The sequence below is a fragment of the Pezoporus wallicus genome, unplaced genomic scaffold (assembly GCF_028554395.1).
Source record: "Pezoporus wallicus isolate ANWC-B61680 ecotype Strahan unplaced genomic scaffold, APGP_CSIRO_Pwel_v1 contig_8702, whole genome shotgun sequence".
Classification (NCBI taxonomy): Eukaryota; Metazoa; Chordata; class Aves; order Psittaciformes; family Psittacidae; genus Pezoporus; species Pezoporus wallicus.
In genome coordinates this window covers 530,845-558,387 of record NW_026636754.1, presented here as the reverse complement: position 1 = coordinate 558,387, position 27,543 = coordinate 530,845, and the positions used below count along the sequence as shown (strand labels likewise).

General features: G+C 45.6%; 2 long non-coding RNA genes across 4 annotated transcripts in view; one reads left to right on the top strand and one right to left on the bottom strand.

Annotated features, from left to right (window-relative positions):
• LOC130595038 (uncharacterized) overlaps window positions 1–27,543 on the top strand; it is a 98,362-nt gene that overhangs the window by 37,403 nt on the left and 33,416 nt on the right. The window contains exon 3 of one of the 3 annotated variants that reach the window (XR_008971205.1): window positions 4,667–5,148. The exons of 1 other annotated variant lie outside the window; for it this stretch is intronic. This is a non-coding gene — a long non-coding RNA (uncharacterized LOC130595038). Of the gene's footprint in view, window positions 1–4,666; window positions 5,149–27,543 lie in introns of those variants that run through there. One more of the 3 variants, XR_008971204.1, reaches the window with a different exon arrangement.
• Window positions 19,460–22,287, bottom strand: LOC130595040 (uncharacterized). The gene is made up of 2 exons (XR_008971208.1): window positions 22,188–22,287; window positions 19,460–20,035 (listed from the first exon to the last, which is right to left on the bottom strand). It is a non-coding gene; the product is annotated as an uncharacterized LOC130595040 (long non-coding RNA).

The window sequence follows — 27,543 nt, the reverse complement described above, 5'->3', positions numbered from 1 at the left end:
AAGCACTTTGTATTCATCCACCTGGATTCGTTCTGCTCTAGATCCTCGAGGCTGCTCCCAGGGAATAGTGTATGACATGGCTCTTGTTCATTCTCTTTCGGAAGTCCTCCCATTTGGTTCCGACGCTAGTTAATATTTCATTTTGCATTTTCATAGCCAGGCACTTATAGACATTAATTATTAAATGGCCACGTTTCTTGAAATGAATGTATAGATGCAGACGGCTGCGGGGGGGTTCTAAAGGGGGGTTCACTGATCGGGATCTGCTGCTGCTGCTTCCACCTTTCAGGTAAAAATCTCAAAGGCCCCTTTTTTGTTCAGTATTTTCAAAGCCTCGCTTTCTTGCTCAGTGCAGGGTGGCACCTTCAGAAGCACCCAGTGTTGATCTAACCCTGTTCTCACCGCAGTCCCTAGGAAAATAGGTCTGAGCCATTTCAAAAGCTCTTCCCTTGCTCCCCTGATTCCAGTATTATAGCAATATTCCCAAGATTTTAAGTGCAGCTCCATCAGGCCAGCAGGTAAAGCTTGCTTTTTAGCCTCCTTTCTACTAATTTGGAGCAAATCTCTAGCCTTGGCAGAGATGCTCTGGAGGCACAAGGTGTATGAAGGCAAAGTATGATTTTCTCCAGCTAAGGATTTTGTCTTTGCCCCTCTCCCATCAGATGTCTTGGGCCCATGTGCCGAGCACAGGAGTGGGTGGTGGTATGAGCATTGTGCAACGTGTGTGAATGTGTGTTTCATGTAGGTGGAGGGTGAGAGGAGGCTGGGGGTGGAGGGAACCCATCAGTGAGATGGGAAATCTCAGCACACCAGCATCAAAAGGCAGGTGATCTGAATATTGCTCTCAAATACCAGTTGTGACTGCTATGATGTCTGTTTTGGAGGGCTGGGTGCACAGTTGAGGCTCCTTACTCTCTGCAGAGGTTGGACCATGGCTCCCTCTGTCATCAGTGGAGGGGCAGCTACCAGTCTGACACAGCCCCATAGCACCAGCTGCAATGTATACATCATGTCCCACTAGTAAAATACTTTTGCTTTGAAGAAAGGCAGCTTCACTTCCTCTTAATAATTGATATTACTCAGATCTTTGAGACTGAGAGAAAGCAAACCAGCCTTGTGAACCTGCCTTCTCTCTAAGCTAAGTCTCCTCTCCTCCCGCTGACATTTCCCCTTGGTTCTCCATCTAACCTCAAGGGATATTGCCTTTATAACCACAGAGATCTTGTACCTTGTAGTTGGAAAGAATGTGAACCTTTTGGGGAGGGGATCAGGGCAGGTCCCGGTGGCTGAAGGAGACACCTCAGAAGCTTTCCTGGAATACCAAGCTCACCAAGAGCAGGCAACCTCCCTTCATTAGTTCCCAACAAGACTGAGCAGGGTGGATTTGTGCTCATGGGTGGAGCTGGAAGAAAGTAATAAGCTCTTCTTAATGAAGAGCGCACTTTGGTTTGCTGTGTCTGGAAGATTGTTTTCATCTTTTGTACTTCTGGTAGCTGGCATCCCAGGCAAGGCTGAAGGACTTCAGTTTGGGAGTGGTAGGCATGCACTCAGTTTGCTGCCTACCCCTGGCAGAGGATCAAGGCTTGGAATTTTCATTACACTTGCTTCGCCTGCCAGAAAGAAGCACTTTGATTTAATTCTGGTGGCTTCTTGTTCAATGCCAAGCTTGGAACGTGATGCTCTGATGTCTTCCAGCTTCTCAGAGTAACCACAACGTCCCGCAGAGGAAATATATATTTATACAACAGAGGAATTGCATTTAAGTATGGAGTCACTTTATTAACAGCAATCGCACACCATGCTATAGGTGGATCCTATGGTTTGGAATATAAGACTGGTTCCTTTTGTCATCCCATGTACCAAGCCCAGATATGATCAGAAATTCATGATTCCTCAGTAACTATTCTTGGAAGGCTCATCTTGTTAAAAAGCAGTCACCATGTCGCTATCCCTGGAAGAGGATAAGGGATGCTAACAGAGCTGATCAAATACTTTCTGGCATAAATGTCCTTTAAGAAGGAAGATTGTGCTTTTGACAAGATGACATTTTCCTACGGAAAGCATCTGCTCGCCTCAGAATGTTGCTTTCTTGCCAAAAGAATACCTCAAAACCCAATTGTATTATTTTTTTGGACAAAAATCCAAAAGCTTGGGGGGTTTGGCAGCAGATTAAAATCTGGGATTCAACTGAAAAAAAAACCCAAAGTTTTTGTTTTTCCAAAATCCAAGAGGCCCAAACATTACTTTTTTTTTCTTTTTAGTTTTGTTTAAAAATTAAGGAAAAATGTGGCCATATTTTCCATGTGCTGGAGGGGACCCTCTTTCAAACCAGCCCTAGATGCTCACAAGAAAATGAGTGTTAGTGGGTACTTAACTACAGCAAAGCTCTGCATAAATCGTGTGCAAGGGCAGAAGCTGTTGCCAGGAGTGCAGCCAAAACCCAAAACTTTTGCAGATTCATTGGATTTTGTTTCGGGTTAAAGCTTTTCCATTTCTCATACCAATGGTCAAGCAGTTGCACTGTCTCCCTTTCCTCTCAATGTCATCAGAAGAGGATGGCACTGGTCCTCTTTAGTATGAAGGTTTTCATACTAAAAGTGTTCTGTGGGGCATGATGGGCTGAAGGGAGCATGGAAGAGGGGACCCCAGGAACCTGGAAATGAAAAAGAGAGAAGGAAGATGTGGAAAAGGGCCACACATTTAAAATGAGACTGAGGGATTAGGACTTCTGTCTAAATGTCTTCTGCCCTGGGATACAGGAGGACATGTGGGAACCCGCACAGGATGTGCAATTATTAGAAGCCAACCTACATGCTTCTTTCTTGAAACTCTGAGACAATCTGAGCTGATCCAATATGGGAGAAACAGATGAAATAGGAGGCAGAAAGAAATGCTGAAAATGTTTGTGGCTGTGAGGTGTGCGAGCCCTATCAAGAATGAAACATCTGGTATGTGCACTGCCATTCCCATTCGTTTTGTATGGAGTGTTATATTATACCACAGTATTAACGTATTAATATATTAATAGAATGTCAACATTTATATATAATACAATTAGTGGTTTAATATAAAAGTCAAAATGAAATGAATCAATGTGACACTTGAAACAAAATCCTTTTATACTGTTGAAATGAAATAGCCTTATGGGAGAGGTTTTACCCGCCCTGCTCCCCCTTCCACTCCTGCTTGGTTGCCAGCTGTTTCGTTCCAGATGTGGTGGTCAGACTTCTTTTGGTTCAATGGCCACATTTGATAAGAAGGTTGGCTCAGCACTGACCACTGAATGTGGTCACTTTCCTTAGGGAAGCATGTGTAGCTCTTGCTTGATCTCCGCTTATTAAACCAATAGATCAGAGATGTCTCATATTCTCTGTTAACATATGGCTAGCCCATACCTTAGATAGGAGACAGGTAGTGCCTGGATTTCTTCCTGCTAATTGCTGATCCAGAATGATCAAACACAACTTTACGCATTATTCCCTTTCTTTTCTGACCCCACGCCCCTAATTTCTTCCCAAAAGTTCAATTTGTATTTTTGTGGTTAAAGTATTTCCTCTCTGTTGGTCCGTATCTTCCATTCACCATGAAATCCCATCTAGAAATCCCCTCTGAGATTACAAGCCCATCCTGAAGTGTCTGTCCCCATCCCATGGTATGGGCTTGTACTTTGCTATTTCAGCAGCGATGAAATCACATGCCCGAGGCAACCCTTTAGCTCTGCTCTGGTTTTCCTTCCTTTTACTTTCTTCACTACTTGGACCATGACTTGAAGGTTGTATTAATTTGTTCTGGTTAATAGAAAATCTCATGCAGGCCAGACATGATTTTGTTTTCCAAATGGTTCTTCTTGGGAAATGCAAACCAGGAAAAGATAAGGACCTTCCCCCTCTCCAAGAGGCCAGTATGGGATATGTTACAGCCTGGAATTGCTGGGTGGGAGGCTAGGGAACACAGGCAAAGAATTAAAGACCACTCTTTCACAGCAAAATAATAATATAGAGATATATTTCTATACATACGTTTATGTATATGTGTGTTTATCAGGAGCGCAGCTCACTTTTCATTTGCACTTTGTTTCCCACAGAATCCCAAGGGAATGAATCCAAGGTATACAGGAGGAAGTCCAGACATTTATTTACTATTATTACTATTTATTATTATATTTATTAGCTGCCCATCCTGTAATTTCAACATTTTTTCATATTCCCCCTCATCACTCATTTAGGGATTTGGGAAGTACCACCAAAGATCTGGGGTTATCACATTTCTGCACAACAGAAAATAGCCCCCATTGACCCTACACAAGTAGCAGCTAAGAGTGCACTTGAAAACAAGAACATTGCTCTTAACGCTGTCTGCTCTGCTGTTGACATCATTTTCACCAAACCCCAATTCAGTAGGACCCACCCTTGAAGTATCCATCACATCATGTCCAGCACTTGGTGAAAGATGTACAGAGACTTGTCTATGGAGCATGAGGTTCAGGCACGTGGCTCTTGGGGCTGCACATGTATGGCCATTCCTTGCCCTGGGAGCTCTGCAGCCAGTCTGGGGAGCCCCAAACTTTGGGTGCCTGACACTTGGGATGTGAATCCACTATGTCCAGGTATTCCAGTGCATGCAGGAAGCATTTCATTTAATCCTTATTTCTGGTCATGGCCATCAGGCAGATTTTCCTGGATGTGTCCTCTTCTGTTTGGGAACACCAGAGCTTCAGTGTGCTGATTATAAGGCTGATAGCTTCTGTGCACAACAGCCATACCCCATGAGCACACATACACTGCTCGCCATATACAGAGGTGGAGCAGTGGCTGTGATGCTTCTTGGAGGAGTCAGACTCATCGCCTGCAAGCTATACACTGCAAGCACAGACATTTCCAGCTGGGAAACCCCAGACATAAATATGATAAAAGTGCTTGTGAGCCCTCCTGCTCTGCTCTGCACCAGGAGCACAATCCCTTTGGCATGGGCATGGTTTTCACTGAACTGTCCTATTTATTTGTATTAGGAGCATAATTTCTTCTAGGTCAAGGCTATTTGAGTGAGATCTCAAATTTGTACAGTTCAGCCCCCCCAGCAGACTATAATTACATTTGCATATATTATATACAGATATAGAGGGATTTAATCAAAATGTAGCTGCCAAATGGAGACCCAGTGAGTGTATGTTCATCAGAAAATCATTATTAAAGCCCTTCCAGGTTGGCAAACTTTGCTTCGGAATTGAAAGTGAGATTTTTCATTATCCCATTGAATATTTTCAGTTATTTCAGATGTGAGAGCCAAAAAGGATAAATCAGTGCCAGCTTGCAGAAATATGAGTTGGTAGAAGGGTTGTTATTATTTATTGCATTGCAGGGAAGGATCTTGGGGGGGGTTATCTTGATGGGTGAGTTACAGGAACATGAGCTCTGTAACAGAAGTGTGGAGGGAAAGGCATTCACATTCAAGGCACTGCTCTGCTTTCTCCACATCAGATTTGATTTCTATAGAAGGAGAAATGGAGGAAAAACTGAAGAGCTCTCTGCGACTGGAGCTGCAAACAGAGTTGTGGTTCAGATTCACCGCTTGGGGGGTTGGGGGAGGAAGAGAGAGACCTGCTGAAGGTTGTCCCAGTCTATCAGCTCTTTGTTCAACCCCAGACCATGGCAAATAGGTGCTGACTCTCAGATAGTATCTAGGGCCACAGTGAAACTGATTGCAGACACCTTGGCATACTGCAGAGAGATAGATAATGGTGTTTTACTTGGTTCTTGCTTTTGGTTCAGGTAGGTTGTATCTGCGATGCCTAGAAGAGTGTCTCACCATATGTCCTCACCATAGCTGGGGAACATCTAGTGCAGAGGAGAGATGATGGGATGTGAGCCCCTTGGTGAGACTAAATCAAGACAAATCACATTTATGGTTTTACTTAAACACTTGTTTGCCAAATCTTTCTCACCAGGGCTGGATGCAAAGAGAAAGATACAAAAGAAATGCAATAAAATGAATAGAGTTCTCCATAGGAAAGAGAGGCAAATGGGTGGGTTTTGTATGGACTCTGGTGTAGGTACATCTATTTATTAGAGTTAATGGTGCAGAACTGTGGTGTCAGTGGTGGAATGGCAGGTGGACAGGTGAGGTGGTGTATGTGCCTATCTGAACATGCTAACAGCAAATAAACAGGATATGTGAATTCAGCTGTGGTCATCTTCCAGCAGTTACAAATAGGACTTTACAAACAAGATAGGGATGCGAGATTCTCTTAGGGGAGGCTGTTGATCCCTTCCATGAAAGATAATGAAAGCCATAAGCACGGAAACCATAAGATAAGCAAAGAAATGTGCTGAGTTGGCTACAAGCTAGGTTGAGATTAGAGCTATCTGGGTACAATAGATCTCACAAGTAACCTAGAATGTCTGAGATGCAAATATTTCTCCCTAGCAGTGGTAAATCTTGTAGCACCAGATATTACATGTACATGAGTATCATTACAAGTAGCACAGAAAATCCTTTGTAGCAAGCATTTTGGTGGCACCTTTCATGAAGTGAGATGCAGGAGGAGGTATGCAGGGATAATAGATACTTGCCCTCGATTAAACTAGGAAGTTAGATGAGCCAAAAGGCATGAAACTCCTAATTCTGCAGTGCTGGAGGCTCTGTAGGGGCTGCTTCACTTTGCTTCTCCCACTGTTTTTCATCCCTTCACACTTCTTCAAGGGCCCTGCCTGGCCAAGCTGAGACAATCTTGCTTTCCTGATCTTAACAGTTAATCTTTAATTAAGCCATGGACTGTTTTGGTCATTAATGTAATGGAGCAGGCAGGGAGTTAAGCCTCATAAAAACTCCATCCTAGCTCTGACAGATCACACTGAACCTCAGGGGAGCATCTATGGGAATGGGTGCTCCCATGGGAACACGATTGCCCCGGAGCCTGACCAACCGCCAGGCTGGGGGTTCCCACATCCCTCCTTAGGGAAGGTTTTCCTAGAGCAGCTAGTCTGGTCAATTTGTGATTATTCGAGTTTGTTGGGGCCTGGCCAAACGCTTATTGAATAAGAACCGCCTCAGAGGATTGTGGGGCAGACCTAAAGCTGAATGCAATTACCAGCTTATTTCTAAATTCATATTTTGTTAGGGTTTGGGGATAGGATTTGCTTTCACCCACTTTCCTGCACTGCACACACCGCTGGTGTGGGTTCGTTCAGCCTTGGAGCGTGCTTCAGGTTTTACTGCGTGAGTCTGAGATTGCTAAAACCCGTGAAAGTTGGGGCCATTTAAAATCAGAGCAAAGAGGAAAAAAAAAGAGGGGAGGAAAAATAGCTGGGAATGGGTGAGCGTCACCTAAATAGGAGTAAAACTGTTAAATCTATTTGCATTTCACACCCAATAATTTTAGACTCCACCTCGAGAGCACTGCTTGAAAGTCAGCACTTTTAATTGTCCAGTAAATTTCCTTTCAGACAGCTGCTTCATAAACTGCCATTGCCTGTGCAGTGAGAGAAAACAGATAACTGATTTATCTGAGGATGGAGACCACAACGGCCATTCGTGTGTCACTGCTTCCCCCCTCTGTTTCACTTAAATCAGCGCGTGAGGGCATTTGGTTATAGCTCTGCAGTCTGTCCTCAGACGCTCAGCACCACCAGCCTGCTCAGCTGAGATGGTTCCTGACCACCACGACCTGGAATGGTCCCTGGAAGGTGCATAGCCCACCCTGCCCACTGTGTCCTGGTAAATCACTGTGTGCTGGGTAAGGAATTAGGCAGGCTTTGGAACACTTGGCCATAAAGTAATGGCTTATCGTTCAATTCTGCTGAGTTACGTCCCATCTATTTAGCTTGACATTGGTTTCTTGGAGGTCTAAGAACATGACCAACAACATGGTGGTTGTTTTGGGGGGGTTTAGTGCCCTTTTTTATTTAAAGAAAAAAAATGTGGGCATAGTTTTTTTTTTCATGGATTGTTGGAGCAGTTTTGGGACTTTTCAGCGTCCTCAAAAATGGGCACAGAAAGGACCAGTCTGGTTCGATTTGAACAACAGTTTCAAGGAAAGTTGACTCTGGCCACTGCTGCTTCTTATGTCCCATTTCAGACTCTTGTGGACTTGTATCTCTTGATTTTAGAACAGTTCATTTCTTCATCCTTCTTCCTCTTCCTTTCTCATTGTCTTGTCTGTCGCTGCCATCTCCACCTTTCCTGTCCCTTTTGAAGCAGATCACCTCAGCTTGTCCCAGGTTCTCCACTGTTACCTAGTGATAAACATTAAGAGCTTGTTTAGCAGCAAGGTAAAAATGAGATCTGATCAGCAGAAGGAAATGTTGACCAGATGTGGAAATAACTTTTTAGCTATTTCAGTGGCAGATGTTTCATCTGAAATCTCCATGACTTCCGTGAAGAATTCAGGGAGCTCTTTATCTCCAGAATCTGGGGTTGTGTTTTAGCTTTTGTTTCAACCCTTCAAACTTTAAAGGGGATTCAGTAGAACAAATGGGAGCAGTAGCTTTACATCCGATTTGGGTAAGTTTCCCTGATGCCAACCCTTAACTCACCAAAACTGACAGGAGAGTAGGCAATCTTTAGCACCAAGGAATGAGGGCACTGTTTGGTGCTCCCATCCAGCTGCTCCATTTTCATCACTCCTCACCCAGCACCCAACCACAATCACAGTTACCAGTTTTACTCCAAGCTGTTGTATCTTTGACTGTAGACAAAGGGTAAATCCTGCTGCCAGGCATTCCTGGCAAGGCAGAAACAATTGCACACCAGGGTCTGGGACAAGAGGCCTAATAGTGAGTCAAGGTCAATGTAAGTGGTCTCGAGCATCTTCTCAAAGCGAGAAGATGAAGCAATAAGAAGCAGCAGGACTCGGAGGCCAAAAGCTGGGAAGGAGATCCTGCAAGGCAGTGTGTTGAAGGGGAAATGGCTGTAGAAAGTGAGGAGAGAGGGAGAGGCTCATTCGCCAGGTAAGAAAGACCATGATGTAAGGATCCTTCCCCTACCATGGATGTGCTCAGGTTCTCTTTTTGTTGCCTTCATCCACTGCAGTATGGGCACTCATATTCTTGAACCAAACATCTTGTGTGTTCTCCTCTGGGCATCTTTCCCTGCTGCTGGAGATAAGAGCTTGCTCCCATATAAGCACACACATACCTGCACGCCTCTGAAAGAGGCCACTGGGGCTCTGAGCAGCTCTGTTGGTAGTTTCCTTGCAATCTGTGCATCTGACCTGCCTTTGCCCTGCAGTCACAGCTGCAGCAGCAAAATGTGCTCTCTCTGTGTGTGTGTGTGTGCATGGTGGTAATGCTGGCAAGCAATTACTTGCCTTTTTTGTAATCCGCTGCTTAATAATTACTGCTTCTTTATTCATTTTAAAAGGTCCTATGTGATCACAAATAGATTTATTTACCAGCTAGTTTAGATAGGTACAGTAAAGTAACCACCAGCTTCATCTATTGATGCATGTGCTTTATCATGCATTTAATAGTCTTATTTCTCCATAATGAATGAGTCCTCCAGTGGGAAATAAAGTGAAATGCCAGTTTAGGGATCAATCAGTGTGCATATACAGCCTTTATAATGGGAAGTTCATGTGCTGTAGTGTAGGTATTTTTCTGCAATAGCTTGGCTGCACCTTGCTACTGCAGGTTTTGGCTTTGTTAAGTTACAGGTCCAGAAGAAATGGATTAATACAAAAAAATCAGAACTGAAAGAAAATGTAATAAATATGTGTATGACCCTACATGATAAAGATGCAGCTTCTCATTGCCCTGCATTTGTGAGGTATGTGGCTTTATTTCCACCTACACGGGCTCTGTAGGTCTGATCCAAAGCTTGTTTGAATTGATGAGGTTTCCTTTTGATTTGATTGACTTGCATTAGGGGTCTGGTAGGACCAGAGCTAAAGGAGTTCAGTATCAATGGGGCAGATAGAGCTTCAGTTTGAGTTTGGGTGCCTTTGCCTTCCTTGGGGCAGAGACTTGTCCTTGGAGAAGAGTTCATCCCAAGTAACTAAATCTGGGCTTCCTCCAATGTCAACAGACAGGTGAGCAAAGGAAGTGGAGAATTCATCTCTCTCGATTGTCCTAAATCCCCTTCCAACACCTTGGGGAATGCCGCCAGCCCTCACCCAGGACCACCTTTTCCACTGATGAGGGGCACAGATATTATTGCAAGTGTCAGCTGCGAATGGGATCTTAATATAAGGAGGAAAAGAATATGTGAAAAGTTAATTTGCCATAAAATATGTCCAAATCCCCCCCCTGCTTTTTTTTTTGCTTTTACAAGGGGTTTTTAACTGGGTAGGACGAAGTGGTTTGCAGCAATAACGGGTCTGTTGTAAGGGTGATAGATATCACTTTACTGATGGTAAAACGATATGAATCAGGCTTGTCTGCCAGCGTGATTACCTAATTGTAGTGGAGGAGTTCAGCAAGGCCACGGCAGTCGCTGTGATTAGACAGAGTCTGTGGGTTATTCCACTCCTGAGCCTTATCACTCAGGTTTCAAGGCTCGGGAGAAATATGTCAGGGCAGCTGTCAGGGATTGAATGAACCATCCCCGGCAATGGGAGAGTCTCCTTCCAGTGCTGAGGAGGATACCCTTGAAAAGAGATGGAGGATTAAAGAGCGTGGTGCCTGGGATGGGTGGGAGGAGGATGGATGGTAAGAGCTCTTATTGCGGCTTCGGTAATATTGATCTTGTCATTAATAATGCGATGAACCTTAAGTGAAATTCAAGTGTCAGTGCCAAGGCAGGTTATTTCTGTCATAAACGGTATATCAGGCAACTTGAGAACAGTGATATTAAGAGGGATGGAGAGAAGGGGAGAAGGAGACTGTGTTTCTCGGAGCCTGTGCTTTGTGGGTGTGAGAGGGATGCTTTCACCTCGGAGCAGGGGTTCAGGGGAAGTTCAGTGCTTCTTCAAACTGGACAACTCTCAATGAAACACCTCAGGAATTCATTGAGACCCCTCGTTTTCCAACAACTAATTGTAGTGCCTCTCGCAAGGCTGCATGCTGACTTCTTCCTGCCTTATACCCAGACCCTGAGAGTCTCGTGCGGCCTTTCCCACTTCTTTCCATTTTCAACACTTTTTATTGTCATTTTCCTTGACTCCTGGGGGCTCTTTTCAAATATTATGACAATAAGATATTTTTTTCTGTCTGTGAAAATTTTTCTGTCCCTGAAGCTCCTCATGCCTGTTTGGATCATCAAGTAACAGAGCCTGCCTTGCAGTAGCTTGGGGTAGGGTCAAGCCTAGGGTTTTCCAGTGAGGGACTTAAAGACCTTCCCTTCCTGTGCCTCCAAACCCAGATTGTCTTTCATTATGCTTCAAATTCCTGATTTTTCAGCTGTTCAATTTTAGTTTTTATTTGCTGGAAGGCCAGAAAGCCATTTTTAGCCCAGGTTTGGGAAGCAGACAGTGCAATGAGTTACTTGCTCTAATAACCACACTTGCGTTGATTTTGGAGGGCTTAAAACATTTGTATTGTTTATAGCCATGCCTTTAGCACCCAGCTGGGGACTTGACCTCAGGCTATGGGCATCTCTTCTACATGTCCAGTGAAATTCTCACCAGTCTTGACAGTATCCTGTTGGAATATTTCATCCCCTTCCTCTGAAAATCAAGCCTTGTCGATCAAAAGATAAGGAGCCAGGGATAAGCAGCTGGGTAGTTAAGAAGACCCAGAGTGGATTTGGTATCTCAGGATACCTTGGGCATTGCTAGTGGCTGATTACATGAAGGGGACTGAATTCTTTCATGGTATTTTGCTGTTCACTGAAAATGTGTACGGGTCATTGGCATCCCAAATCTTATGTTTAATCTCTTTCCCCATTGCAAACCTACTTAGAGGCCTTTGCTATGCAGCATTTTATCTTGCTTCTCAAGGTTTTTGGAGACCTTTAACATTTCAGATGCTTGAAAAATGCACTTCGGACCATGCAGGTTATAACCTTAAAATTTCCTTCCTGTAGGAAATATCTCCTTTTTTAGCATTCAGTGAAGTTACTCAGCTCTATTCCAGTCTGAATGGGACACAGAGAAGCCTAGATATGTGCTCCAGATTAGATGCTGATACAATGCAAACACACTATAGAGGAAATCCTGGTGGGGTCAGGTTCCCTCCTTAGATTGTATCTTTGCAGTGGGTTGCTCAGCATGGTAACTCAATCTTATTTAAGAGTTCCCTTCAAATCAAGGTGACGCTGTTTTCCAAAGCATTAAAAAGCTGAGGCTAATTACATCTTTATTTCATTAAATATCCAGAACATTGCACATAGATTTCAGGGAATGGCACGACCCGATTTACAAACGTTATCACCGCATGTGCAGTGTCCAGGAAAGCATTTCATAAACATTTCTTTGCTGTTTCCAGCTTACTGCCTTGTATTTTCAGCAGGGCTTGGTGCAAAGATGCTACCACAAAACTATCCTTTGTGTTGCTTTCCTCCGGGAAAGCCAAGCAGTCCTAGACATCCGTCTCCTGGATAATGGGTCTCTTTAAAGAGCTTTGAGACCAGCAGCCCAGGAGAGGTTTGCAACGGAGCCTGGCTAGAGAGCATCTGCCACTGAGAAGGGAAAAGGTCTAGGAAAACAGTGTGGGCATAGGACTGGATAAGGGCAGTGGGATATGCAGAGGAGAAATGGAGCAACACACGTTACTGTTGGGCAATGGTGGGGGAGGAACAAGGGAGAGCAGTGAGCTATACAAAATGAAGCTACTATCTTTAGCACCAGATTTGCTATCCCTGGGCTGGATAAAGAGACTGATACCATCAAAATGATGCACAAAGCGTCTCTAGAGCCTAAACTCCTGTTAGGACCTGTCACAGCACCCTGGTCAGGACAGCAGTGTATGATTCAGATAGTTCCTTGCCCAGAAGACCTCTCCCTTCATAAACAGGGAACATCTAATCCAGACCTCACCAGTGAGTGCTCTGAACTGCCATCTCTGCTTCCCATTCACTGTACTGGAAGCTGGCAGCTCTGGATAACAGTTGGTATGACTTGGCCATCACTGTTCTGCTGCCTGTCCCTCTGCCCTTTTGCACCCTTCATTCCCCCTAGGCTCTTGCATCTCCTCTTAGAGCTGCTTAACTCTGCATGCACAGCTGAACACCCACAAGCTAAAACACAGGCAACAAAGTGCTTAAGAGTCAGCACCAGGCATTTACCTGCTGTGACATAAGTGTAAATGCACGATTTCCCTGCTTCCAGTCTTTGACTGATGGTGGTTGTAGCAGTCCTTCAGGAATCGTATTCATAACCCCATTTCTTTAAAGGCTTTCTGGGCACCTCCAAGGTCTTGGGAAGGCAGGAGACAGCATGCACCACCCCACCTCAAAAACCAAAGTATTTGGGTAAATGCAGCTTAGAACAGCAGGACTTGGCTGTGAGTAGACATTATGTGTTTGGCATGAAGGGCGCTGCTGTTCCCATATGGGTATGGACGACCCCAGCCAGGCAGACTAGACTCAAAAAGAGCAAGTGATTAAATACAGACCTGGAAGGTTTACTGCCTTTAACGTAACACACTGAATTACTGTTATTTGTTGCCTGGTTTCTAAGACCCTTTTATTTATCTCATGTTTTACATCTTCTTCCAGTCTCCAGGGGTAGAAAATGGAGAGCTGTGATTCTCAGCCCATCCCTTGATGGCGAGAGGGGATCAATGCTGTGATTCTGGGACTGGGATGTTTGAAAAAAACCCACCAAATATTGCAAGGGTGAGGCTAAAATCTGAGATGAGCTCTCACAAGTCTCATAATTTGCTGTTTGCCTCCAGTTTTCAGCTCCTGGAGCCTTGCCATTAGGTGAAAGCACTGATTTTTATGGTTTTATTGAATCTCTTACTATCACAGTGGTGGAGACAAACAGCATGTGCAGGGTAGGGCCAGCTGATGCCACCATCCATCCTAAAGCCTGAAGCAAGTTAAATGAACCAATAACATATCTGCTTGAGCTCCCTATAAGGAGTTTTTATAGCCCCTTTTACAGATAGAGTCTGATCACTTTGTGCTCTCAATGTTGGTCCTACTGGCCTAAAAACCCTGTGTGCTTCAGCTTTGGTTCTCATGCTCTGGTGGGATTTGGGCAGGCACCCATCCCACCCCTGCACTGCCATGGGATGGGGTGCTGGTGAGGTGTGTTTCCTTCTCCTCCTTATAGCAATGCTTTGGGTGCTCAGAGCTGGGATTGCTCCACAGTGCTGCGGTCATTAGTGGTGACATTTATCTCCCACTAGAAACATTACTAAAGGTAAGCAACTAAATAAGCTTCCCTTTCTCCCTCCCAAGCATTCTTTCACCAGAAAGTCACCACCTTTAAGCAACACAAGTTAAAACCTCAAATCAGCTGCTCCCTCCAAGCAAAGCTGGTGTTTATTGCCTGGCTAAGGATGACAACCCGCTCCCCTTTTAATCACCATGAAAAACACCCCTACCCTCCCCACCATCTTCAGCCTCCCACCCGTGACATCCCCCTTCCCTCTCCCAACCAGGCAGCACATTTCAATTTAGCTTGGAGCGAGGGAAGCTCGATTGGGTTATTAAATTTCACACCCTAATTGACACGCTGCTGTAAAATCTAACTTGCACAAACACAATTTATACTAATGACACGGGGGGGGAAGCTTTCTGCTCCCACTGCCCCTCTAATTGCCCCTCTCCCCCAGCTCCCTTGGGAATCCAGCTTAATTGTGCAGGGGGTGGTTAGCAGGGGTGGGAGGTTAAAGAGAAATAAATACTGGACCGCTGATGGGATGTTTCCTGTTTGGGCAGAGGGCTGTGCAAGCGATGGGCTGTGCGGGTTTCGGAGCGTTCTCCTCTTCCCGGCACCTCCCCAGGCACGCCATGATCCACCTTAATAAATCCTTTATGGCAACAGATTAACCTCAGCCGGGTCCCCTGGCATGAGTTAACTGTTGATGTTTTACAGTTAGACCTGTTGGAGATCTTCGTTTCCCTGTGACTGACAGGCTGGCAGCCGCCCATCCCTGTAGAAATGCTTATCCTCCACCTCTTATTTCTGATGGGGAAAACCCTGCCACAAGCAAGTTGGCACCCAGGAGGTTCCCTCCTTGCTGCTCCACCACAGAGCTTTGGACCCAAAGCTCCCAGCACCGTTTTCCTCCTCTTTTCCCCTGGGACAGCCAACCGGATAAAAGCACTTTGAGGACATACCTTGTAGTGCCCTGTGCCATGGGGCTGGGGCAGACGCCAGTGAGGCTCCCAGGAGCAGCAGTGCTGGCTCCACTGTGTCCCTAGGATTGCTTTCCCCACAGAAGTTAGAGCATAACCACTTCTATTTCTTTTATTCCTTCTGGAAGATGTGTTTAAATAATTGATGACAGAATCTTAGCAATGCCTCGCAGTTCAGCTGATTCTGTTCTGCAGTTTCCTTAGTACTATACACCAGGCACTCTCTTTTTGTAAAGGACAAATGAATCATTTTAAAATCTGAGTTTTTCCAAAGATGTGCACTTGTTCTCATCTTAAATTCCACTCTCCAGGCTCAGGGGCCTGCTGGACAAGGAGCTGGCATCCGTAGCAAAGGAGTACTATTAGAGTAAGGCCATATTCCAGTAAGAGATGAGGCAGCACAGCTGGTTTTAGATTGCTGTGTATCTGGGCTATAGCATAACAACTTTGCATAAGTCATACCATCCTTCTGAAGCAAAAAATCAAGTGATGCCCAGAGCCATGCTCTAATTTTAGCTGTGTCTGAATCACAATGTCAGGACTCAAAATTTGTGCCATGTGATGGTAACTATATTTGAGTTACTTCAGCATCTTTCTCCTGTATGTCTTCTTATACAAGACCTTTCTAAATATATATGGAAATAACAGTTTGGAGAGCCAGGGGAGGTATAGGCCCACCTCCATGCTCTTCATACCTTCTTATTCCTGAGTTTTGATGAAAAGAAGCCAGGAATTTATGGGGGAGAAATAATCCAAAATATTGAGGCTGGACCTAGCAGTGATTAAAACCTGCAACTTGTACCCAAGAGGAAAAAATGTTGGGGTTCTTTATACCTTGAGGCAATACTCAACATTCAACTCCGGTTGGACATCTCACCATTCCCTGTCATATGCCCATTCACAGGGGCTGGCCCTGGCAAATCCAAAGCTCTGCTGGGCACTGGGTCCTGCCTGCACTGGGCATGGCCCCATTTTCTGGAGGGAGTGACTGAATCCAGGCAGACATCCCCCCCTTTGCCCACCCTGGGAGAAGGCAGGGCTCAGCCCCTGCTGCCTCGGCCACTCATTAATGCAGAGCATGGATTTCATTACGCTGATTGCTCAATTCTGTTATTAACAAGGCATAAATCTCTGCATTAGTCGCTCTCAGTCTTTGGGTCACAACCCCTGGGAGAGGTCAGCAGCAGATGCCCAGCCTAGGTCATGGCCCTCAACCCATTACCTGTCCCGTTAGCTTCTTCATCAGGAATAAGAAGGCATGAAGAGTTTGGAAGTATGCCTATACCTTCCCTGGTCCTCCAAACACCATCCTAAGGAGCTCGCATCTCTGCTTGCTTCATACAGAATCACAGACTGGTCTGAGTTCGAAGGACCTTAAAGCTCATGCAGTTCCAACCCCCTGTCATGTGCAGGGACAACTTCCATTTGACTAGGTACGTTGGTGCATGCTTGCTGGTGATACAGACCAGCCCAAGGAGGCTCTTGCACTGTAGCTCTTAAGAGGGGAATTTATTCAAGGCTAGAAAAAACCTATTTCCTGCTGTATCAACTCTTAGTTTCTTTTAGCAGGTAGCTCTGGATGTTCTGCATCTGGCAAAGCCAGAGGCTATCCCAGAGAGCAAATAGGGACACGTGCAATAGCCATGTCAGGTTATGGCACGTTATCAGGTCACAGCTCTGGATGGCTACACTGCACCATGGGGTCCGCATCCCCCTTAGCTGCTCCGGGGCACCACTGCTCACACTTAACACAAAAGCTCTACACCAGCCCAACTCTGCTTTGTCTTTGCTGTCCTTTTAGCACCCAGTGGGGGAGGAAGGGTATGGGGACCAGGTGGCATCCATCCAAAACCAGCAAGCATTTCATTTTTGTCTTTATGGGCATTTTGTCAAGCATAACTGCAGACGGGAACTCCACAAACAGTAATTAACCACAAGCTGTGGGCAATGTTAAAGTGCTTGCCCCCTAACCTGCTGGTACACAGGAAATCTGAGATGCTGCTAATAGGTTTTCAGCAGCTGAGTCTATTTCTGGGCCCAAATCTATTTGCTGTGGCTCTCAGATAACGCTGACGAATATTTTCTTGAGCGTGCACCAAACGCTTCCTGTTGTGTGAGTCTTGACCACGAGCACAAACAAACAGGTTGGAAAATCAATACCCTGTCCTGTCAGCAGGCGCTGGTGTCAACTAGAAATGCAGCTATGAAGCACCATAATTAATTACCTAAAACACAGGCAAGCTGACAGTGCTAATTAAGATGGGGAGTGACAGGTTGGAGGTCCCTGGACTGCCCATTTCATTTTCACAGGGCTTATGAAATACGGGGGGATCATCCCTCCTTCCTTCCAGTGGCCAGATGGGAGAGCACAGGGCTCCCCTGGATCAATAGCTCATCCCAGCCATGCCCTACAGCAGCTGCTCTGAAAGCAGGAGAGGCAGGACCGGGTGGTTACAGCAATAACATCCTCCCTGCTCTGCTCCACCCATAGGGAATTTTCCTCTTTTCTCTCCAGGAGAGAAATTAGGATTCAGGGCCCAAAGCAGGAGGATCCAGCACTCCTTCCAAAGAGGCTGTCTTCTGAGCCATCCCCCTCCGAGTGCTCAAGTTACCCCTATAAAGGGGCCATCTGCTTCTGTCTCGTAGTGCTTTCAGTCATACCTTGTAGCAGTGAGTGCCACGGGGAATCTATTTCCTGGGAAGGTGACTGTCCAACAACTCTCCAAATTCAGCCTCTCAATCTGGGTGCCTCTGTGCTGGGATGAGCTCTGGAGCCCAAGCAGGGTGTTATGCTGGGAGGGATTGCCAGGCTGCAGAGCATCTTGGCCAAATCCTTCCCAGCCCACAGGTATGTTGGACCTGAGCTGATGTTCTGACCTTGCCCAGGTCTCTCTGTGGCTCTCATTCCTTATTCCTGATCCTGCCCCACCAAAGCTTCCGGGAGCATCACATACAGGGGCCTGCGATTGACTCCTTTGGGTATAGGCTCAGTCACAGGAGGGGGATGCTCATTGTTTGACAGTCAAATATATTGTCTGCGCTGGTTCTGTTTCTGTTTCTTTCCTTTTAAATACTTCTTTCCAGGTTGCATTTCAACGGATTACCCTCCCGAGCCGACAGACAGACAGGTCTGTCTGTCTGTCTGCTTAGCACTTTATCTCCCCTGCAAATACCCTTGCTCTATAGCACATGAGCCAAGGATTAAACACATAGAAACAATTCACTGTGGCTTGGCCTGTAATGTCTTTTGAAAGTTAAGTTATGGCTGTTAAATGTTAACACCATATAATGCCTGTCTTTATCCTATCTTTGCAATAAAGTGATGACATGGCTCCATTATGAGCTAGTCACAGAGAAGCTCCCAAACCTGCAGTGTTGTAATGGCACTTAATCTCCTCCCCAAGTGCCTGAGATTCCCACCCAGGCTTTGTCCGCAGCGTTTCTCTGGGATCGTGAGGACACATTAAAGAGGAAAGATGAAATCAAGTCCACCCCCTGTTGCACAAGGCCTGGGAAACCTCACGCTTCCCCTCAGCCACCACAGTGCCTCCCTTCTGCCACGCTACCTGTCCTTTTCCCATTCTCAAGGACAACCGCAGAGTTGCTTATCAGCCTGTAAATCGGCTGTGGCAATAAAACGCTGGCATCCAGAGCAATAGCTTTTGTCCTAATGTACTACTTTGCAATTGCTGTGCATATCCAACATATTAATGACACAAATTCATTACAATAAATGAAGACACTGACTGGCCGGGGGCCAGAGTCAAGTAAGGACCATAAAAAAAGAAAAGAAGTTGCTTTTGCTCCTGCCAATTGGCAAGTTTGTGATGCAAAGTTGAACGCGTTGGATGTAGAGTGATTCTGGTGAGTGATGGGAAGAAGTGACTGCTAAATATAGGAGTAATGGTGCCAGGGATCTGGGGAGTGAAAAGGGAGGCTGCTTCCCATGTGATTAGTGAGCAGCCATGATTTCCAGGTGAAATTAAGGAGTCAAATGGCTTCAGCAACAGGGTGATGGATTATGTTTGAACTGGCTCACAGTTTTCAGGTAAGAAAAGCTGTTCACTGAGGTGAAGGACTCATTCCAACCTGGGGAACGGGGGATTTTGTTGATCTACTCCCTTTGTTTTTCTCTCCACTTTTGGATTTACTCTCTCCATTTACTCATCTAGTTGTACCTCTCTCACTCCACGTGCTGCTCTTTCTATTGGTGGTCTCTTGATCTATGCATTGACAGTGGATACAGAAATTATTGAATACCTCAGATACTTCCTCGTGAGAGATTTAAAAATCTTTCTGTTTTGTTTAGCAAGGGCCGTGCAGTGCAGTATGTACCAGATCAAAGGCAAGGCACTGTTTAATTTAGCAACAAAAGCCAATGCCTTCTAATTAAAATTAGAGCTATTCAAATGAGAAACAAGACATCAATTTTTTGAGGAGGAAAATGAACCATTGAAATAAGCGATCAACTGAACTGATGGATTCTGTTGCTTGCAAAAAAAGATCTTCATAATTCTAGAAGTGAAATTATAATCAGCAACATATTATTATATTGAAAGCTGAAATAACTCGATATTTTATTACCCTTGTTCTAGCAGGGTCAAGTCAGGTGATATAACCTTCTTGATGTGTGCTCTGCAGTCAGGTAAGGGGGGACTGGTGAATCCAGCTTGTGAGTTCATCGGTATCATCATGGAGTTACGTCTTGGAAAACCAGACAATCATGTAGGAGAGACTCTGGTTTGGAAATGCATGGCTTGGACTTGGGGCTGGACAAAACAGACTTGGTTTCTCTGGAAGAGTGGACATGGAGGGTGCAGTATGGTGACAGGAGCTAGCAAATAAATCCATGCTGACAAGAGAAAAAGAGACAAAAGTGAAATTAGATTCAATGAGAGACATAAACCAGCATTTTCAGAAGCAACTACTCATGGGAACAAACCTCCTGCTCCTGATATTGCATCAGAATGTCACAGAATGGTTTGGGTTGGAAGGGACATTAGAGTTCATTCAGTTCCAACCCCCTGTCACTGGCAGGGACACCTTCCACTAGACCAGGTTGCTCAAAGCCCCATCCAACCTAGCCTACAAAATGTCTCTAATGCTGGGTGATAAAGCCAGAAGGCTTGCCATGCATTGAAGGGATGTTGCTCCCCACACAGGCTTGCAAATTCTGGCACTTTTCAAACTTCTTCTACAACTGTGCCTTTTTCACCGTGCCTGCAGAGAGCCTGTTTTTGTTAGGAAAACACCTTTTTTTACCACCTCCTGACGGCAGATTCTTTTCTTTTGCCAAGGGGAACATAAATAAAACGTCCCACACTAGGGCAGATGTTGAGCTGTTTCCTGACACAGCTCTGCTGGGATCCCTGCACCCATTCATTTCAATCCTGCAAGGCAAGAGCAGTTGTAGGAGACAGAAAGTTCCTGTTCAGACCAACAGGGCAATTGAAGGCCTTCCCTGCACACAACGCCGAGCCGGCATTCATGCTTCAGGGGGTCTTCAAAGTTAGCTACAGATTTAGTGGCAAATGCAGCTAGAATGAAGGTTGATTAAAGCTCCCGGATAATTACTCGTTTAGCTGCAGAGCGTGTGCTCGAGGAGAAGTGCTGCAAAGCTTTCTATAGACGGGAAAGCCCAATGCCTCAGCCAGAGCTGCCAAGTGAACGGATGTGCCAAGTGGAGCACCGTAATGATATCAGTAACAGTCATTATACAGAGAGGGAAGCAAACACTTCCCCCATACAACTGCAAATCTGCTACAGCCTTGTGCAGCCGTATTTCTGTGCCTCTAATGGGAGCTTGGCTGTGGCTGGATTTACAAGTGGCCTCTTTCTTAGGCTCCTGTGTTTAAGTTTACCCTTCCCTCCTCCCTCACCTCTTGGTTATTTAGCTAAGGGCTTACTGGCAATGGTGTGAGCCAGGGGCTAGTTCTGCTGAAGGCATTGCCCATCACCTAAACTCAGGTGTGTGGAAAATAAACTGCTCATGTGGCCTTACCTGGGACCAACCTCTTTGAAGACAATGCTAAATGCATTTAATTTAGCTGGGAAATAAAACCTTCCCTGCACCCATAACTTTGGGATCCCTCATCTACCTGCATGCAGATGCAGCAGGGATGCTGTAGTGTCAGCGAGCATCCAGACCTAAAAGTTAGGCTCAAACCATGGGTTTCCTGGAGATGTGAAGTCCATGCTGATGATTCAGCAAGCAAGCTGAGGGTCACAGCTTGTACTGGCTCCAAGAGGTGTGCTGGGCCATTTACAGTTCTTTACAAGAGCTTCTGATGCAAGGTGCAAAGCATCACTTGCGCTATTAAGGTGATGCATTCCTAAACAAGTGCCCACTACAACAGCGTGTGCAACTGCCATGGTTCAGTGCTTTGGGCAAAACAAAGCTCAGTTTGGTTTCCCCTTCCAAAAATGACCCCCACGGGGCACACAGGCAGCCATCCCAAAGGAAGAACTGCCATGGTAGTGTGGGATTAGATGGGTGGAGTAATTGTCCTAGGCACCATGTCATTATCTACAACTTCCAGGCCATCACAAATAACACTTATGGTCATTTCTCTCCTATTACAGTGGTGCTAGGTGAAATGGGCTAAGCCAGGAATGGGCCATGCTGCAGAGGGGCTGGCTCTATTAGCACACAAATTGCAGGCTTTCAGAAGCTGTCTTCTGAAAGGCCCCTAAATACACTCATCTCTAACTAGGAAGTTAAAAATGTTAATCTAATTGTCACCCAGACATGTTTGTGTTACGAGTCTGGATGTAAGTTTGTCCACTCCTTAAGTAAGTCTATTTGCCTAAAAGGCAAACACAAGAGTCAGGTTTGACATTGCACATTGAACCGAGTCCTGCTATTTCTCTTCTCCCCCCTTTTGCTAAGATTAACTGATCAGGTCTTTAATGCCATGGCCAATGCGCCAGGATATAAATGCTGCTAAAATAAAAAGCAGATGAAGTTTCTGGTTATATGAAAACTACCTAAATGCAGATAATACCTGCTAAAATAATTGTTTCATTAGGTAATTTGGCTCCATTCATGCTCCATCATTTTAAGAATTTTCCTCCTGATGTGGGGGGCAAAGTGTCCTTTACGTGATGCGTCCTTAAAAATAGCTGGGATGAAACGATGGAGTACGTGTGCGATGATTTAAGAGTGGAGGCACCAAGTTCTTACACAGGAAGTCTGTGTTTTTCCCCCAAAAAGATCTGTGGGTGGCTTCAGCGCCGAAGAGATCTCGACTGTGGAGTGCATTAAATCTCTTCTGAGAGTTTCAGCTCCCTTCCTTGAATCTAGGAGGTTGGGAGAGTTAGACAGAATTAAGCAATATGTTTGCTTGTGAGCTGCTCTGTACAACGAGGGGGCTGCAGTACAGGCTATAGGTGCACACACAGGAAAAGGAAGGTGAGTCTCGAGGGGAGCAGAGCTTCAGCTTTGGCTGATCACTTGATTCAGCTACCTTTTGGGTGCAAACCTACAACAGGTTTAGTTGGGAAGAGGGAAAGCCCAACCTTTCTGGGCAGGGTAGGGTTGAGCCGTGGTGACTGAACTTTACTAATGACCAAGTTTTTCTTTCCAGGGCTTACCAGAGGCTTCTCAAAGAGGCTTCTGTGCTCCCATCACACCCGGGTTTCAGCTTCCTGCAGAATAAAGGAACCCCTTCCCCTGGTGTAATGAGTGTTTACCCAGGGGTGCTGATACCGTCAGAGTCTGTCACTACAGGATCAAAACCAGAACTGCACAGCCTCTGATAAAAAGGCCAGATGTGCCACTTTAATTAATGCAATTTGCTAAACACTGCAACAATTAAGTGCAATGCGATAGCGCGGTAATCTCAGGGGCCAGGAAGCGCAGTCCCCAAGGCATCCCCAGCTGTTCCAGCTTTCTTTTCTGCTCTGCCATTTTCTTACATCATTTACAAACTTAAAGGATTTGCAGGGGAGCCACAACATCAAATAAGAAAGGAAGCTGAAGGCGTGCAGGTGAGCACATAAGGAGGGTAAGGGGCTGCACAGCCACAGGTGGTTTGGATGGGGATCTGTTTTGTGAATGGTGTCAGTTCAGATACACCCAGGGGCACAGGCTCACGCACAACCCAACACAAATACAGCCCCCAGTGAGCAGCAAGAGACACAAACAAACATGTATAGGAGCTGAGACTATCGAATACCCCAGACAGAGCAAACATGTACGCAGGCTGTTGTACAAACACCCTGTAACACTTTCCTAACACGCCTCTAATGCTGTGCAGGCATCAACACCAGGCTGGGCACGCACCCTCCTTCCTTCCCCTCCCTAAACACGTCCCTCTCTGCCTGATAACCCAGTACAGGAACCTGGGCATGTTCTGCACGTTCCCCATTACTTCTGTGTAAGTTCATGCAAGAATCAGAAGAGCTCCGAAGTTCCTCCTTCAGATGCTTGGATCCTCTGGGACTTTCCTACTTAAGAACTGGAGGAAGCAAAAAAGAAACACAGTAATGAGAGGAAAATGAAGAAGTTTCTTTAAAAGCCCACAGGTTTCAGGGGAAGTGATGGGAAATTAAAGATGTGTGATAGACGGGCTAATTTCCCTAACTGACAACCCAGACAGCTCAGTGCAAAAAACATTATAATGTTTGGGCTTGATTTGTGTTCTCCCCCTCCTCGCTGTACATAAGCCCGGAGTTGTGTGTGTATGCACACTTCCAGTAGGAAAGATGTTGCTTTTGTCTTGTAATCATAGAATCACAGAATAGTTTGGGTTGGAAAGGACCTTAAGATCACTCAGTTCCAACCCCCTGCCAGGGGCAGGGACACCTCACACTACACCATATCACCCAAGGCTCTGTCCAACCTGGCCTTGAACACTGCCAGGGATGGAGCATTCACAACTTCCCTGGGCAACCCATTTGTCGTGGTTTAAACCCAGTCAGGTAACTTGTTCACTCACTCCCAGTGAGTGGTGCCGAGCTGACAACAATCGAGGTCCGTGTCCGTCTCTCCCCCCCCCCCCCCGCACCGGGGCTCTCCCCTTCCCCGCTCCCGGAGGAACGGGGAGGAGGATCGAGAGAGTGCAACTCCTACGGGTTGAGACAAGAACAGTCCAGCAACAAATCACCACCGCTACTATCAGCTAAAACAATGATAAGGGAAAATAACAAGGGAAGAGAATACGATACCACCGGCCAAGAAAACGAGTTCCACCCGGAAGCTCCTGTCCTTCCGGGTAACTCCCAGTTACCCCCCACCCCGGGCATGACGTGCTGTGGTATGGAATACCTCCCCGGCTAGCCCGGGTCAGGTGCCCCATCTCTGCTTCCTCACAGCTTCCCCTCCTCCCTGGCAGAGCATGAGCCTCACAAAGTCCTTGGTCAGGGTAAACATCACTTAGCAACAACCGAAAACATCGGCTTCACCAACACTGTTCTCAAACTAGAAGTCAAAACACAGCACTGCACCAGTTAACACAAAGGAAAAACATGACTGCTACTGCTGAACCCAGGACACCATTCCAGTGCCTCACCACCCTAACAGTAAAGAACTTCTTCCTTATATCTAACCTGAACTTCCCCTGTTTACATTTAAACCCACCACCCCTTGTCCTATCACTACAGCCCCTGATGAAGAGTCCCTCCCCAGCATCCTTATAGGCCCCCTTCAGGTACTGGAAGGCTGCTCTGAGGTCTTCAAGCATTCTTCTCTTCTTACAAGGCAATGTAATGCACACACGTCTCTCTACTATCCACTCCCAAAACTGCCTGGAAAAGGGAAAATACAATTTGAACAAGTATTTTAAACAAACTGCTGATTTTTGTCGGGTTTACACTAGCCTGGTTTTCCACCTGTCCCTGAATGCCTGCACCATCTGGTTATCAAACAGCTTTACTGCGTTTTGGGATGTCAGAAAAGCAAATTGTGGTGGGGAAAAGTGGTGAAAAAAACAGTTTCCCCCTAGATTTCATAGTAACAAGTACAGCACCTCTGGAGCATGGCAGCTGCAGAGATGGCTCGTGTTTGGTATCACCAGGGACTTGGTTGATTTGGAGAAACAGTGGGAAAACACGGTTGGTCCCTGCAGTGCTGTGCTGCAGCACCAGGACCTGAGGTCAAGCAGTCCCCATTCGTGTCCTGCCTCTGCTGCCATGGACCAAGATGATGTTCCTATGGCAATGGAGGTTTTTTTACACCTTTCCCATAAAAAGCAAAATCTGCCCAATTAAATTGTTCTGCACATTCATGTTGAAGAGACTTCACGAGACAAATATGGGTTAAAGAGCTTTTTAATTACCCCTGCACGCATGTTCTGTGCTCTCAAGCAATACTGTGCTTGTCAGGTATGAGTTTGCAGCGCAGTATGATGCAATTTTTCAGTTCAAAAAGGAATCCCAGTTCACAAAGGAATCCCAGTTCCAAACCTACTTCAGTCCTCTTGAACCAGACCCCACTCCATGCACAGAGGTCCTAAAGAAAACGGAACATTTTGCATGCCTTGAGCTACTTGTTTTTCCTGGAAAAATATAAATAAATCTGTTACTTTGAATAGGTGAAGTACACCATTAAACTGAATCCAGCGTAATGCAAATACTGTCTCAGCCCGTATCAGAGAGGTAAAAGAGAGGAGTCTCACCCACCCTTGCAAGAATGCCATCAACCCAGAATCAAGCCCATGCCAGAAGCCCTGAATTTATGGCACTTATTTAAGAAAACATGTACACTTTGTTTTCTTCATCTTTTTTTGTAGCAGTTTTCAGCTAAGGACAATTGAAAAGCCTGACAGTGAAGCTGAGAGGGAGCATTGCCCTCTTCCAGCCTGCTTAGAGAGGGGAAATGAGTTAATAACTCCTATAACTTAAATGAGTTTGACAACCTTTAAATATAAACAGCTGATTGGAAGTGCTGAGAAATCTGGGAGAGAAAAAGAAGAAAAGGAGAAAAAAAAAAAAACAGAAGCTCCTGGGAAGCTCAGCAAAGGAATGCTGGCTCCGTTACCGCTTCTAGCACAGTACAAATGAGAAGGAAGAAGGGAGGCAGCATGGGCTGGCTAAGGAAGAAGAAAGAGAACAGCACCAAGTTAGAACACTTCATGTGAAAATCAAACCAGCTGTGGCCAGCACTCACCTGCAGAGAATGATTATTGCCATCCTGGGAGAGCCACATACAGGGAAGAGTGGGGATGAGGTGGATAACCTGCTCCATGACTGCTTTGCTCGTGAAGAAGACCTCTCACACCACACCAGAGGTGTGAATCATCACTAGGTGATGACTGACTTGAGGCAAATCTGTGGTCACCGCTGTGAGCAGACAGGGTGCTGCGAAGATTATGGTCCTGCTTGATGTCAAAGGCCTTGGGGTTTGTCCCAAATCAGTGCTAAGGAAAAACACATGAGTTCACAGGGCAGCAATGTCTGGTTGCTGGTATCTAGACCTTAGGTGAGGCAATGGCTCCTAGCCTGTCTGGAGGCTGTGTTGTGGCCTTTTCCCAGTCTGTTTCCAGAAGTACATATGATTACACTGATGTGATCCTTTGGAATAATGATATTTGGATACGTGTCCCTGTCCCATGCACAGGGACTGGTTTAAAAGCCTCTGCATTAGGTGCAGAGTCAGGGAGGGCTAAGGCTCTACCATAGTTCTGTAACTGCTCAGAAATGGGCTCAGTTCTGAGCATGTCCTTGGATTCTGAGTGGCTGGGATTTATAATGAATAAACCAATAAATGAAGCTGGATAGTAGCTGTCTCTTTATTACAGATGTAATACAGGTCCTACTGTTTCCCCAGTCCGGAGGGCATCATCCATCTTTGAAAACAGGAGGTAAGCTCCTAGGCTGCTTACTTACAGTAAAAGAAGGCCTTTTTGGACCAGAATGATTGTTTTGTTGACAGAAATAGTGCATGTCTGTCTTGTAAAGGCAAGAGTCTGTCTGTGTGTATGCACATGCATACTCACGTGTATTTTGCTGCATAACTCAAAGCCAACCCCCCAAGCTGTCCTTGAAAGCCTAAATCTGCCAATCCTTTCCTATACCACCACACTGGTTTCAAGGAAATGCTACCTTTTGAGTGAGAATAGGAAATGAATATGCTACTCAGCCAGATGAATTAATTAGCTAATGTGCATACATCACTTAGGAATGGTAAGGCCCTAGATAACTTTTTATGTCTGAGGAAATATGGTCTAAAGTGGTTCAATTCCAGCCCAGTAAAACTAACACTCATTAGAGAAGCTGATCTGGAGAGTAAGGTGCAGGGAGGGAAGTGGTGCCAGCAGCTACCTGGTAATCAGGAGATGGAACAAAGAAGCTGCTGTCTCCAGGATGAAGGACTTGAGGTTATAAGATCATAAAACACAGGAGTCCATAACGTTTCTGAGT